General features: G+C 38.0%; 1 protein-coding gene and 1 long non-coding RNA gene across 9 annotated transcripts in view; one reads left to right on the forward strand and one right to left on the reverse strand.

The window, feature by feature from the left end:
- The window catches only part of LOC146753720 (uncharacterized), a 34,502-nt gene extending 29,560 nt beyond the window's left edge, over nt 1–4,942 (reverse strand). Inside the window, exon 1 of the long non-coding RNA XR_014939363.1 lies at nt 4,827–4,942. This is a non-coding gene — a long non-coding RNA (uncharacterized LOC146753720). The remainder of the gene's footprint in view (nt 1–4,826) is intronic.
- LINGO2 (leucine rich repeat and Ig domain containing 2) overlaps nt 1–12,142 on the forward strand; it is a 454,439-nt gene that overhangs the window by 318,948 nt on the left and 123,349 nt on the right. The window lies entirely within an intron of this gene.

Here is a 12,142-nt window from a genome sequence, read left to right on the forward strand (position 1 = left end):
TTTGGGATTTTTTTTCTGATTTCAGATTCCGTTGGTTCCACTGCTGTTTCATGCAATCAGGGATAAACACCTTTGAAGATTCCTACAAGTGCAATGTGCTGTTCTGTCAGATGACACCAAGAGTTAATTTCTCCTGGATTTAAAGATGGGACACAGTAGTTACATTCAGAGTACAGTGCTGTAGTGAACCTTGACTGGCTGCCAGAATGCTGCCCACCCTACTGCTCCCTCACTCCTCCTCAGCAGGATAGGGTGAGAAAATAAGATGAATAAGCTTGTGCTCTGAGATAAGAACAGTGAGATTAATTGTAGTCATGGGCAAAACACACCTAACTCTGAGAAGATTCATCGACAGTTAGAAATGGAGTAGGATAGTGAGGAAGAAATCTAAAAATCTTCCTCCCTGTCCTGCTTCTTTACAGACTCGACATCACTTCTCTGTTCCCAGTTCCACAGGCTGTAGCTCTGTCCCAGGGCTGCTCTTAACAGAGTACCTATGGTCATACCTCCTCCAGGCTGAGCCACCAGGGGCTCCTCTGTGGCTGTGCATGGAGATCTGCTCACCTCCTACCCTCTTTCTGTGCTGATGTTGAGGCCTGTGGAGCTGCTTCTCTTGCATTTTTCCTCACTCCTCCTTCCTACAGCTGATGTGCAGCCTTTCTTAAAATTTGACGCAGAGGCATCACAGGCTTTGCTGATGGTCTCATCTTTGGCCAGCAGCAGGTCCCTTCTGAAGCCTCTTGGAACCAACGTGAGGCCACCACTACAGCCCTGTTCCAGTACCAAAACTGGAGTGTAAGACATTCCATTTTTTGTCAGGTTTGTAAGCTACAAGTATCTTCTTTCATATGTAGATAACACCGCTGAAACTGTTCACGTTTAAGTGAAAAACACGAATAAAGTTGTCACCACTCTAACAAAATTTTGAAAGACTAGGTGAGCAATTGCACTGATACATTTGCATGCATGTAATATGCCTACAAACAGCCATTGTGCATATGAAAATCAGATATTTATTCATGCAGATGACTTAGTAAAAAAACTACATGGCTATTTGCTTATGCAAATACCTTGTTTTTACATCCCTCAACTGGGAATTTGCACAAAAAAAATCTGTGTGTAAATGTTTAAGCTAATTGTATGTACACTTAAATAAGTTTATGACTGAAAAATCAAAAGAGAAGCTATTTCCCTCATCGTGCCGCAGATTAAAGTGTGTGAACATCAGTAACGTTATTTCATAAGAATTTGCCTGCAAAGCATCAAATGGCATTTCTTATGAGTTCTCATTTAATAAGTTTTATTCAGGCTAAACTCTCAAATTCATATGCTTTTCAGTCAAAACTGAATTTCACATGCAAGCCTTCGCTGGTTCTTAAATACTGTCAGAACCTGATGTACTAAGAAGAAGACCATTCCAGTATTTACAGGTCACAAATATTTCACAGTCCAATCTCTGAAAACAGTGCTCTGTGAAATCCCCAAAACATGTAGCTAGAAGATCTGCTGTTCATGTCAGAACTGGAGATCTTCAGTAAAGTTACTACCAATATTCATCTAAATCAATAAATGGAGCCAAAACATATGATCTGTTGTTATTAAGAAATATGCTGCATATATCTTTTGTTTTGTTTACTTATGTACATACGGGTTTTTTTGCTAGGTACTCTTTACCCAAAGAGTGTTACCTCATGAAACATTCTTCATATATCATGATAACCTCAATCGAGATTTTCAGTCCTGTGGGACAGAGTTTATGGAGAAGTCTAGTCTGTAATGACATAAAAAATCATATTAGAATGCTATTTTGGTTTTGCAGTTTACAATGCATTTATGGAGCACTAAAATAGAATGTGTGGAGTCATTTCCTTCAATTAGAAGGACTATTTAATTGAATAAAAAGAGGATAGAAAAAGTAGCAAGAATTACATCTTGTACTGCAGTCTCCAGGTAGCCTACTAATGTTGCCTTTTGAATTAGGATTTCTTTTTCAAATTCAGGAGATAAATTCAGAACTTGTTTCCATCAGGGGGATACAGTCTGCACTGGGTTTGTGTCTGAGAACTAAATTTGGTTTTTGAAGCACGTTCTGTAAGTCTTCAGCAGTTGTATAAATTACTCGGACTTATAAAGTATATAGCCGGACACTCCTCATGTACTTATCTGTACAGTTACTCCTTTTCCAGGACTAGGAGACTGCACATGTCCTTGTGGTACCTCCTAAGGTTCCCCCTTGCTCAACTCTCCAGCCTGTTCGGTCTTGCTGAATGGAAGCACAGCCTTCTGCTGTGTCAGCCTCTCCTCCCCACTTTGTATCATTAGTGAAATCACTTAGGATGAACTCTATGCCTTCATCCAGGTCACTGATAAAGATATTGAATAAGATCAAACCTAGTAGTGATGCCTGGGGAAAAGGGCCTTCAAGGAGACTGTGCTGCTGATGACAACCCTGTGAGCTCTGTCAGCCAGTTCTCAATCCAACTCACTGTTCACTCATCTATCCCAGACTTACAAGGCTTACATACAAGGGTGTTATGAGGAACAGTATCAAAAGCCTTGCTGAAGTCAAGGTACCCAACATCCACTGCTCTCCCCTCATTTACTCAGGCAGTGACCCCATCATAGAAGGCTACTTTGATCTTTCAGTACTCATGGATGCATCCCATCACAGCCCATCAATTTGTGTTTCAAATTTGCCTATATAATCTCAGACCAGATCCATGTCAACCAAAGGGAAATCTTACTGCAGACTCACTTCCTTACCTTCAGTCCTGGAATGCCCAAGGTACAGTCTTAGCAGCAAGACTGAAGCAAAGAAGGTATTCAGTAACTGTACTCAAAGTAGAAAAGTTTTTTCTCATGTTCATATGTCCCTTCCTGTGTTCCAGTTTGTGCCCATTGCCTCTTGTTCTGTCCCTCTGTCCCATCCTCTACCTTCCAGATATTTTTAAGAGCTGATTAAATCCCCTCTCAGTCTTCTCTCAGCTAAACAGTTACAGGCCTCTCATAATTATGGGGGAAAAAAAAGTGTATGTTAAGTCTGAGATGTTTCTAATTCGGGGCTACTTTTTCACCAGATCCACAGATAACATTTCTATTTTTGGCGTTGTGTATTTATTAGACAGTTTAAATTGTTGGGGTTTTTTTTGTCTTTTTTTTCTTTTCGTTGGGGGCGGGGGGGGGGTGCTTTTCTTGTCAACATGTATTGAAAAAGCACCGTTAATCTGTTAAAGTTTGTGAATTAAGGAGATGGACTTCCGATTTCCAGTGTTTCTCTTTTTTGCATCAGTGATTAATGGCATCAGTGATTAATGATCAGATATTGAAGGTCTCTTCAATTAGCATGTAAAGTGTAGGAAGAATCACAGAAGAGGGAACCTGACCTTCATACTCTATTAAGATACTATGAGCAGTGGAAGAAGAAATCACAGCAAAATATGTTAACTCTTTCATTACAATAATGTCAAAAAGAATTATCACTGGTTACCTGTCTGGTGAGATTTCTGTAGCTCTCTTCATCTATGTTATTTTAATTACATTATAATAACTTATTAATGCCTTTTCTGAGATCATACAATACATAAAACATGTAGGAGATTTAATCTTGTTTATTATTCTTTGGAACTGAAATGGACTAACATGCTTTACCCTGTCTCAGTCAAGCAGTAACATCTTAAATTGAACCAAACAAAGTCTTTAATGACATGTATGTAACCAAGGAGAATCTGTTCTAGTTCATAAGTGATTCAACAAAGAATGGCTTGTAAAGAAAGTTCAGAAAGGACAGAAGTCGTTCCCATTTGCACATTGGGTCAACCAAACTGCTGTCTTTGTTGTTTTACCTTGTAAAGTGTAAGGCCTGAGAAAGACACTTGTCATTTTAAGAAATGACAGTCAGATTAAATAGGTTTTGGCTTGATTCTGTTCATCTGAGAATTAAGATGTTTTCCTCTGTGTTTCTTTCATCTTCCTAATAAAAAGGCAATGGCTTTTTTAAAATTTATTTATTTATTTATATAAAGCTCAGGTTATTTCAAGACTTTACTTGAAATTTTTCACCATAGTCTTACTTGAAAAGCAGCATGTTGATTTTTTCTGCTGCATACCTAGGAGTGGAACCTGTACTGCACTGTCTAAGATAAGAAGCACCTGAGCACATCCGCTATAATACGAGTCAAAGAAAGTATCGGGGAATCTGAATCCTTGGATTTTTGTTAAAGGTCAGCACAGAGTCGTGCCTCTCTGCAGACAGTAATTCACTTATTTCTCTTGGCACTGCTACCTCAGAAGATGCATATTTTAATCATGCATAGCTTAGGATCACTTTAACTATTTTTCTTCTTCATCTTCTTTTTTTGTTGTTGTTGTTTTGGTCTTCTTGTTTTAATAGCATGACATTTTCAAATGCTAATCAAAGCGTGTGTTTACCACTATGCATATATTACATAGGCAGTGCAAACTGACCTTTCTGGTGTGAAATAAACAATAGGGAACAGGAGTTTTGGGTTTTTTTCCCACGTGTGAAGTGTTTTAACCCACTTATATGGCCAAAACCCAATCGTCTGTTTCAGCTCCTTCCTCTCCCACGCAATGCCCATGCAATCTTAGGCTCACTGCACTGTGTCACCAAACCTCATGTCCTGCCTGTCAAACACTGGTAACAACACTTCTTGCTTCCCATTTGTTTTGACAGCAAGCAATTTGGAGGGGGGACTGTCTGATGCTCCGTCTGCACAGCACTTGGCACAATAGGGCTTCAGTGTTTGAAATCCTGCATACATCTGAAATGCAAGCAATAAAAGACAGTAGTATGAAATAAATCTTACCCAGGGTCTGCCAGAGGACTTGCCTTTCCAATGCTGTTCTGAGTGGTGGCAGTGAAGGCACTGTATTCAGCAGGAGAGGCAAACTTTCTGTCTACAAAGTGAGAGAGGAAAAGTGCATTTTTTCTCAGTCCTGTGTGAGCCTCACCTCTCACTGGGAGGATTGACTTTTATGGATTGAAGGGCAGTTTATTTTCAGGGCTCATTCAGCCTTGGCCTCTGAGCCTTGGCTGCAATCAAGGATGTCAATCAGCATTAGCTGTAATTGTTTTATGATAGAGAACTGGAATGAGGCCACCAAATCATTTCCTGTAGGCCACAAAGCAGCCATCTAATTGTCACAATTTTCAGGCATTGCTGACCTCAAGCAATTTCATGCAGTTATCTAGAGGTAAAAAACTCCATATGTCATTACCTGGCAATAAAGCCATCTATGCTTTCGAATTCCCACTTCTAAAAAGATCTCTGGCCTTCCTGTGCTTCCTTATGTGCTTAAGGCAGCTGTTTAATACAACAACATAGAAGTGTGACCAGGGAGGCCCAGATGCATTCAGCCCAGCTGCCGCCTGCCCCTTTGCAGAGTTTTTTTCTACTGTGTGGCGTAAGGAAACAGAGTGGCTTCAAGTCACTTGAATTTAATCCAAAGAGGGAGATAGTATTTATGAGCTGTTCAACAGGTTGCTGCAGATTGCTGTCTTGGGGGCTGGTGCTTGTATTAGCAAGCATCTTCCTGAAAACTTGGTATTTGACTGGGAGTATCTTGGTCTTAGCATGATTCTGTACTAGTGAGCACTGGCTCTTGGAGAGTGAGAGAAAGGCCACTGTTTTTGCATGGAATTTGGTTTTTTTTTTTCACTGTGAAATGTTTGTAAAGTAGTTGGTTTTGCAGTTAGGTTTCAGTTAAGCTGTAAAAGATGTTTGGAAAGCTTGAACCCATAGAGACACTTTGAAACATAACTTTGAATGATGCATCTGCTCAGTTCCTGTGTTACACTCACATGATGCAACAAACAAGGTTTCCTAAACATAATTGTTTTCAAAAGTAAGATACTGATATTGCTGGTTATGCTTATTAGTTTTTTAATTGAAAACAAAAAAAGCATTCTGATAAAATGAGGAGGAATGGTTTGAGAAGGAGGATACTGTTGCTGTGCGGTAAAACAAAGCAGAATTTGAGCTTCAATTATTTTGAGTAAACAGATTGCAATCCACCTTGTATTTTAATTTTTGTGTAACAGAGAAAAAGAAACCCAGCTTTAAAAAGCCTCAGAGCACCTGGGGCTGACTTTATGTCTACATATGTATTCCTAATTATTGATATTTTAGGTACATATTCAGTCTCTCTTATGGGTAACAGCAATAGCTGTGGAATAACACACAAGAAAATAGAACATAATAATTAAATCTGTGGGGTTTTTTTAATTAAATTGAACACAAAATCAACCATACTGCTGTGTTGTTCTTCTACCTTCTTTACTTGATTTACATAATGTACCAAATTCATGACAGTAAATATAATTATCATCAGTGTCAGAACAAAACAATACATCACCACTACCCCAAGAAAAGAGTCAAAGTCTGGTTTGCAGCACCTACTTACGTATTCTTTGAAATAATTAAGCTATATTTGTCTCTGCAAATGCTTGAATAATTGATATGGAGGAAGCAAGGATGTACAAATCCACTGCTTATGGATGCTAGGAGAACACAACCACAGATAGTATCCTTCCATGTGTGTTTTGTTTAGAACCACTTCCAGAACAAGAGCAGCGGCTTTTGATGTACTGCTGGGCTTACATAGGGGAGTATTTTCAGACTATAGGAAACAGAATCTTTTGGAAACTTCTCACCACTAGCTTCTAAATTTAAAGTGCAGATTTGCTGGATTTGTTTTAATGCATTATATTACATAAAAAAAATATTGTACTTCCATATAGTATCGCCCTTACTTTGCTCCACAGAGATGCTATCTCATTTTATTTTTATTGCCTCATTTTATTCTTTTTGTCTTGAATTTCAGATTTTCTGTGCCTTTAGGCATGGGTTACTTTTAAAAAATGCAGTAGGATAAAAACAGGAAACCAACCAACATTAATTCTTATTGGAATATAAATAGACAGAGCTTCTTGTCTGATAGCACTATACACTGAATCTGAGCTTTCAGAGTCAAGCAGATATGGCATAATATAGCATTTAGAATATTAGAAACAGTTATGGTTGCAAAACTAAGTTAAATATCAATTTTAAAAATTTTACTGCCTCATTCCTGAGTGGGAAAAAAAAAAAAAATGGCAATTGAACTGATTTCTGCTTAATCTTGTAAAATGCTGAATGGTCTTTGGTTGGCAGGGATCGATCAGGAGTGACAGGAGCAATAAACCAAATTAGCCAATATTTGTGACTCAAGCCATTCTTTGTCTATTGCTTTTCTTCTGTTTCTTTCTTATTAGTTAAACATGGAAATTCAAAGCCGGATGGTTTTTCAAACTAAAATAAGTATAAGAAGCTTTAAGCAACACTGTATTTTGAATTGCTGAAGAATTAGAAGTGGAAAGAGTGTGAATTCAGATTATTTGTCCTTAATAGAGTGAAAATTGTTCCTATTGATTTTATCGGCATGATATTCCAAAGTCTCTGACACAGTAGCACAATACAAGAACAGACTGGACCATAATATGTTCATTTTCCTCCCCCAGGCCTTATCTCCTGAAACTTATTCTTGCTTATGACTTGGGCAGTACTTCTATGAGCAAATCACTGGACTGGAACTGAACCCTGGCTCAGGAAGCTCATGCTGCTTTAGATTAAGGATACAATAATATTTTTATTAAGAATCATAAAATGTGAAAGACTAGGATAAGTGATAGGGAAGTCTTGAAGGGCTATCTTTACTATGTCACTTGTAGCTCAAGGAGGCATATGTAGTCTTGCTTGAGTAATCTCGGCAGCACGCTCTTCAGTTCTTTTCAGCCTCAGTCATGCTCACATTTTCTATCTTGTCTCGTTAGCCTGACCATTGCTTCATTAATTATTAAAGATGCTTTGGAGCTGCAAGTGCCCAAGACTTCAAGCCTAAGAATCTTAATTAACATCCCTGATTTCCAGTTGTACAGCCAAGCCCTGTTACTCCCAGGCTGAGAGGCTCTTTCCACATCTTCATTGCTAATTTACTTCACCTTGGTATTCAAACAGTATCTCTCTGCAAAAAGAACAGGTTTTATATGAGGAAAATAAACAGATGCCTTGTCCATACTGAAAGCAAAGGTGTTTGCAGCTTCCTCCAGTTTTGTTTTAGCTCTACAAACATAAAAATACCACAAGGGACTGGCAAAAATGGGATTCTTCTCCACATAATGCAGTGATGAGTTGACTTCCAGTCTGACAGCAGGAACTGAGGTTTGGAAAAAGAGATCCTTCCTCTACTCATTTAAGAAAATGGCTTCATATTCTGCTATTTATGCAGTCCTTTATATCCAGATAAAAGCAGGTATAAAATGCAATCAGTTCAGTCTTGTTCTCCTACATCCACTTTATACAGACATAAATCATGCATGAGTTGCTTAGTAGGGAAGAATCAGGTCTGAAATATCTGTGTTTTATGAACTTCAGTAGGTTTCTGTGAGTCAAAGCTGAGCTGGGAGAAAATAAACTGTTAGTCTGAACACTGGGGAAAAAACAGTACTGCAAGGAATTCCAAACATTGCAATCTGTTGTGTGAAGTGTCTCATGAGCTTTGTCAAAAGTGATTTGAAATGTCACCTGCCCAAGTTCCCAATCCACCAGCACTAATCCTTTCTGCCCTGGGACAGCATTAGCCACCTTGGCTCCCCTCCCCATCACCAAACAGAGAAAGAGGACACGAATGTGCTGCAAAAATGCTTTGCCTTCTGCTCTTTCAAATACATGACACAGTACAATGTATAGCCTTTCATTTCTTGGAGATATGTCTGACCACAATCTGCTCTGCTTCTTATACGTGCAGAAGTTAATTTTGAGGAACAGGCACTGAATCAGGGGAGAGGAGAGGGGAGGGCAGAGTCTCAGCCTTGCTTTGGTGTCTCTTTCGTGGAAGCTGCTGAGTTTCACAGCTTATAAAAAATTCATCGCATTGTTTGAAGAATAAAACAACATGTATGTGTCTGCTCCCAGCCTTTCGGAAAGAGAGAAATTCCTCCTGGATATGATTTATATTCATTCTGCAAGCTTTCTTGTGGTTGGAAAGTCAGTGAGAATAAAGATAGGGTGGAAAAAATGGTTTGAAAAAGATGTTCTGTGTTGTAGCTCACAGCTTTCATCGTGCTGCAGAAATCTGATTTATTTTCATACTTCACTAACAAGGCTCTCTGGTGAGATGGATGTTAATCTCCACAGACTATTCTTCCCCTGGAAAAAAAAAAAAAAAAAAAAAAAAACACCTAAATTCCTATAAGATATTTTTTAACAAGCTATAAGGAGTAGCATATTCTTATCTGTGCCTCGTATTAAAATGAAGGCAGCCAACTTCTTAAGACTCTTTTACAGTACGTGTTGAAGAGGGGAAAAAAAAAGCAATAAAAAGTAAGGAGTACTTGCAGAAATATTCTTATAGGCTGTTACCTCTTAATTCCAGTTTTTTCCTTCTTGTGTCCCTTCTGCTCCATCAATTTCCAGTTCTCTGTTTTTGATTGCACTTTGAGCTGCGCTAGGGCTAGGAAGAAGAAGGTTTCAGAAGGAGGGGTTGAGTGCAGCAGTGGCACCTTCCCACGGCTTCCTTGTCTGCTGCTTGATATTTGTCATACATACATGTACAAATGGATCTTTATTCTTGATTCATAAGTCCCTTAGTAGTGTGGCCTTTTTTCTTTATTTCTTCATGCTGAGCAGTTAGAATTCCCTTCTGTGAAAGAAAACCACTTCTATAGATAGACACAGGAGTTTGTAGTTCTTGGTTTTGTTAATTATATTACTCTGTGCCTCATCAGTGTTCTTTAGGAAATCTGATGACAGTGACCTTTTTTGTTGTTTTTGTTCAAACCTAGATCTTCTGCCCTGGTTAAAAAGGGCTTTCAAATGACAAAAGTGATATGTGTCTTTGGGTCACTCCATTTGTTTGGTAGCATTAAATCATATGGTGCTATGTGTCACTGTCACTCACTCCAGTGAAACATGGTGTAAGTTGATATGCTTTATGGTTAGTATGGATGTCAAGGCTTGGGAATGTGCTTTTCTGGCTACCTCAGTACCTTTCAGTGAGAATTCCTGGGTCCCAATATATCCTGGAATAGAGGAAGCATAAAATTGCTCCGTGATCATTTTTTGTGTCAGACAGCTGCAGTTCTAGTTTTATTCTTCCACTGTAATTTGAGCTTGCTTTGGGAAAACTAATTCAGTGCAGGTGTAAATATTCAGTGAAAACAGGAGATAATCTAAATGTGAAAATATGGTTCTGCATAGAAGGAAGAAAGCATATCACGCGGGTGCTGTGAAAGCATCAGTGTCTATATGGTTTGGGGCCAGTGGAAATAGCTAGAGAAAAATAATTGCTTACTTCTGAAATGTTTCCATGGTGTGTTAGTTTTTATACCTTTTTTATGTAATATAGTGATATTTGCGCTATCATGATACCTTGGCCATGGTCCAGGGCTCTCTTAAGCTAGGTGGTGTGCAAACAAAGAATAAGAACTCTCTTCCCCGTGGTGTTTACAGTGTGCATTTAAGATGAGACAACGGTTGGAAACAGACATGCTGGGGGAGTACAAGGCAGTGAGGCAGTACTGATCAATACACAAGGCAGTGATCTCAGCAGTGCCTAATTGATGCTAGGGTTTTGTGCAAGTAGTACAGCAAAGGAGAGTTTTAAGGAGGCTTTGAAAGTGTTCTCAGGCAGCTCTAAAGTTTTGAGAGAAAGCTCAGAAAGAGGTGTACGTATATTGGGTAGAGTGAAATCTGTAAGTGAGAAGAAGATAATTATATGGCATTAAAACAACTTTCTGTAGTGCTATGGCAATGCAACAGGCAGCCTGAACTGAGATGCTCTCCAGCTACAACTAACGATAAGAGAGTCTGGGCATAATAAATTTTTAAGGTTTGAGAATTTTACAGAACATCAAAGGTTACAAAAGAGGTTTACATCAAAGGTTACAAAGAAATCCCAGACACCTACAGAATATCTGAAAAGGCTCTTCAAGCTCTCCTCCCTAAAGATGGGCTGATATTACACTCTTGATTCTGGAATTTCTCTGTCCAGTTTTCTTATGCATGGTTATAAAATAGCAGAAACAGGGCCGCACTGTCAGACAGAGGGGCAGAACTCTAATTGTGAGATAACAGTTTTAATGACAGTAAGTAGTATAAACTCCTTTGCCATTTATATAAAATAAATATAGCAGAAATAACTTGGGCTTTTTTTTTTTTTTCCTTTCTTTTTTTTTTTCTTTCTTTTTTTTTTTCTTTCTTTTTTTTTTCTTTCTTTCTTTTTTTTTTTTTTTTCTTTCTTTTTTTTTTTTTTTTTCTTTAAGAAAGAAAAATGTCTTTGGGCTAAAGTATCTGAAAATGCCACCATTACTCTATGTGGTATCCTCTTTAACAAAGTCAAGAACCGTGTTTTAATTTTATGCAGACTACAAAAAGATGGTATCCTTTTTAACCTCATCAAAACACCGTATTTTTATGGAAAATGTGCTTGCTAATTTCTGTCTTACTGCTTATCTAGCGTACAGCTGTGACTGAGTGACACGTTGAAGGAAGCTTCATTTAGAATCTCCACAGACAGTAAGACTTTTCAAGCTTTTTCCATGCAAGTTGTAGAAGGCAAAATTCTATGGTGGTTGATTAACACCTTTCAGCTGTTAAGATCAACAAAATCAGACACCTTTGCCACTTACAGTCAAATTTAATATATTTCTCCAGTAATGTTTACTCTATACTGATATGTAATAACCTGCTTATTCAATATCAATGCAGCTTCTTCACTTAGAAACATATTTAAATGTGCACTGAGACTTCTGAATTTAAATGCTAAGTTCTGGAGTTGCTGACAGCATAGAAGTCACAGAAAACTTGAAACTACTTTTCAGTTGATCCTTGAAAACAATTCATTTACACTTCTGAGAGAGGTTTCTGATTTTGTTTCATTTTCTTGCTGTGGGATAAGGTCAAAATTTTTCTGCCATGCCCATTCAACTCTTTAAAAGTAATTAAAATATTATAAAGAGGACAGAAAAACATTCTTATTATTAAAACAGATATTTATTCTGCCTATTTGAAACTCAATTTAAATGTGCTGTCTTTGAATAAAAAATAAAAAGCCTGTGTAATGTTAATGATCAGGGAAGATTTTT

The sequence above is a fragment of the Coturnix japonica genome, chromosome Z, assembly GCF_054131305.1.
Source record: "Coturnix japonica strain WE chromosome Z, WE-NBRP24, whole genome shotgun sequence".
Lineage (NCBI taxonomy): Eukaryota > Metazoa > Chordata > Aves > Galliformes > Phasianidae > Coturnix > Coturnix japonica.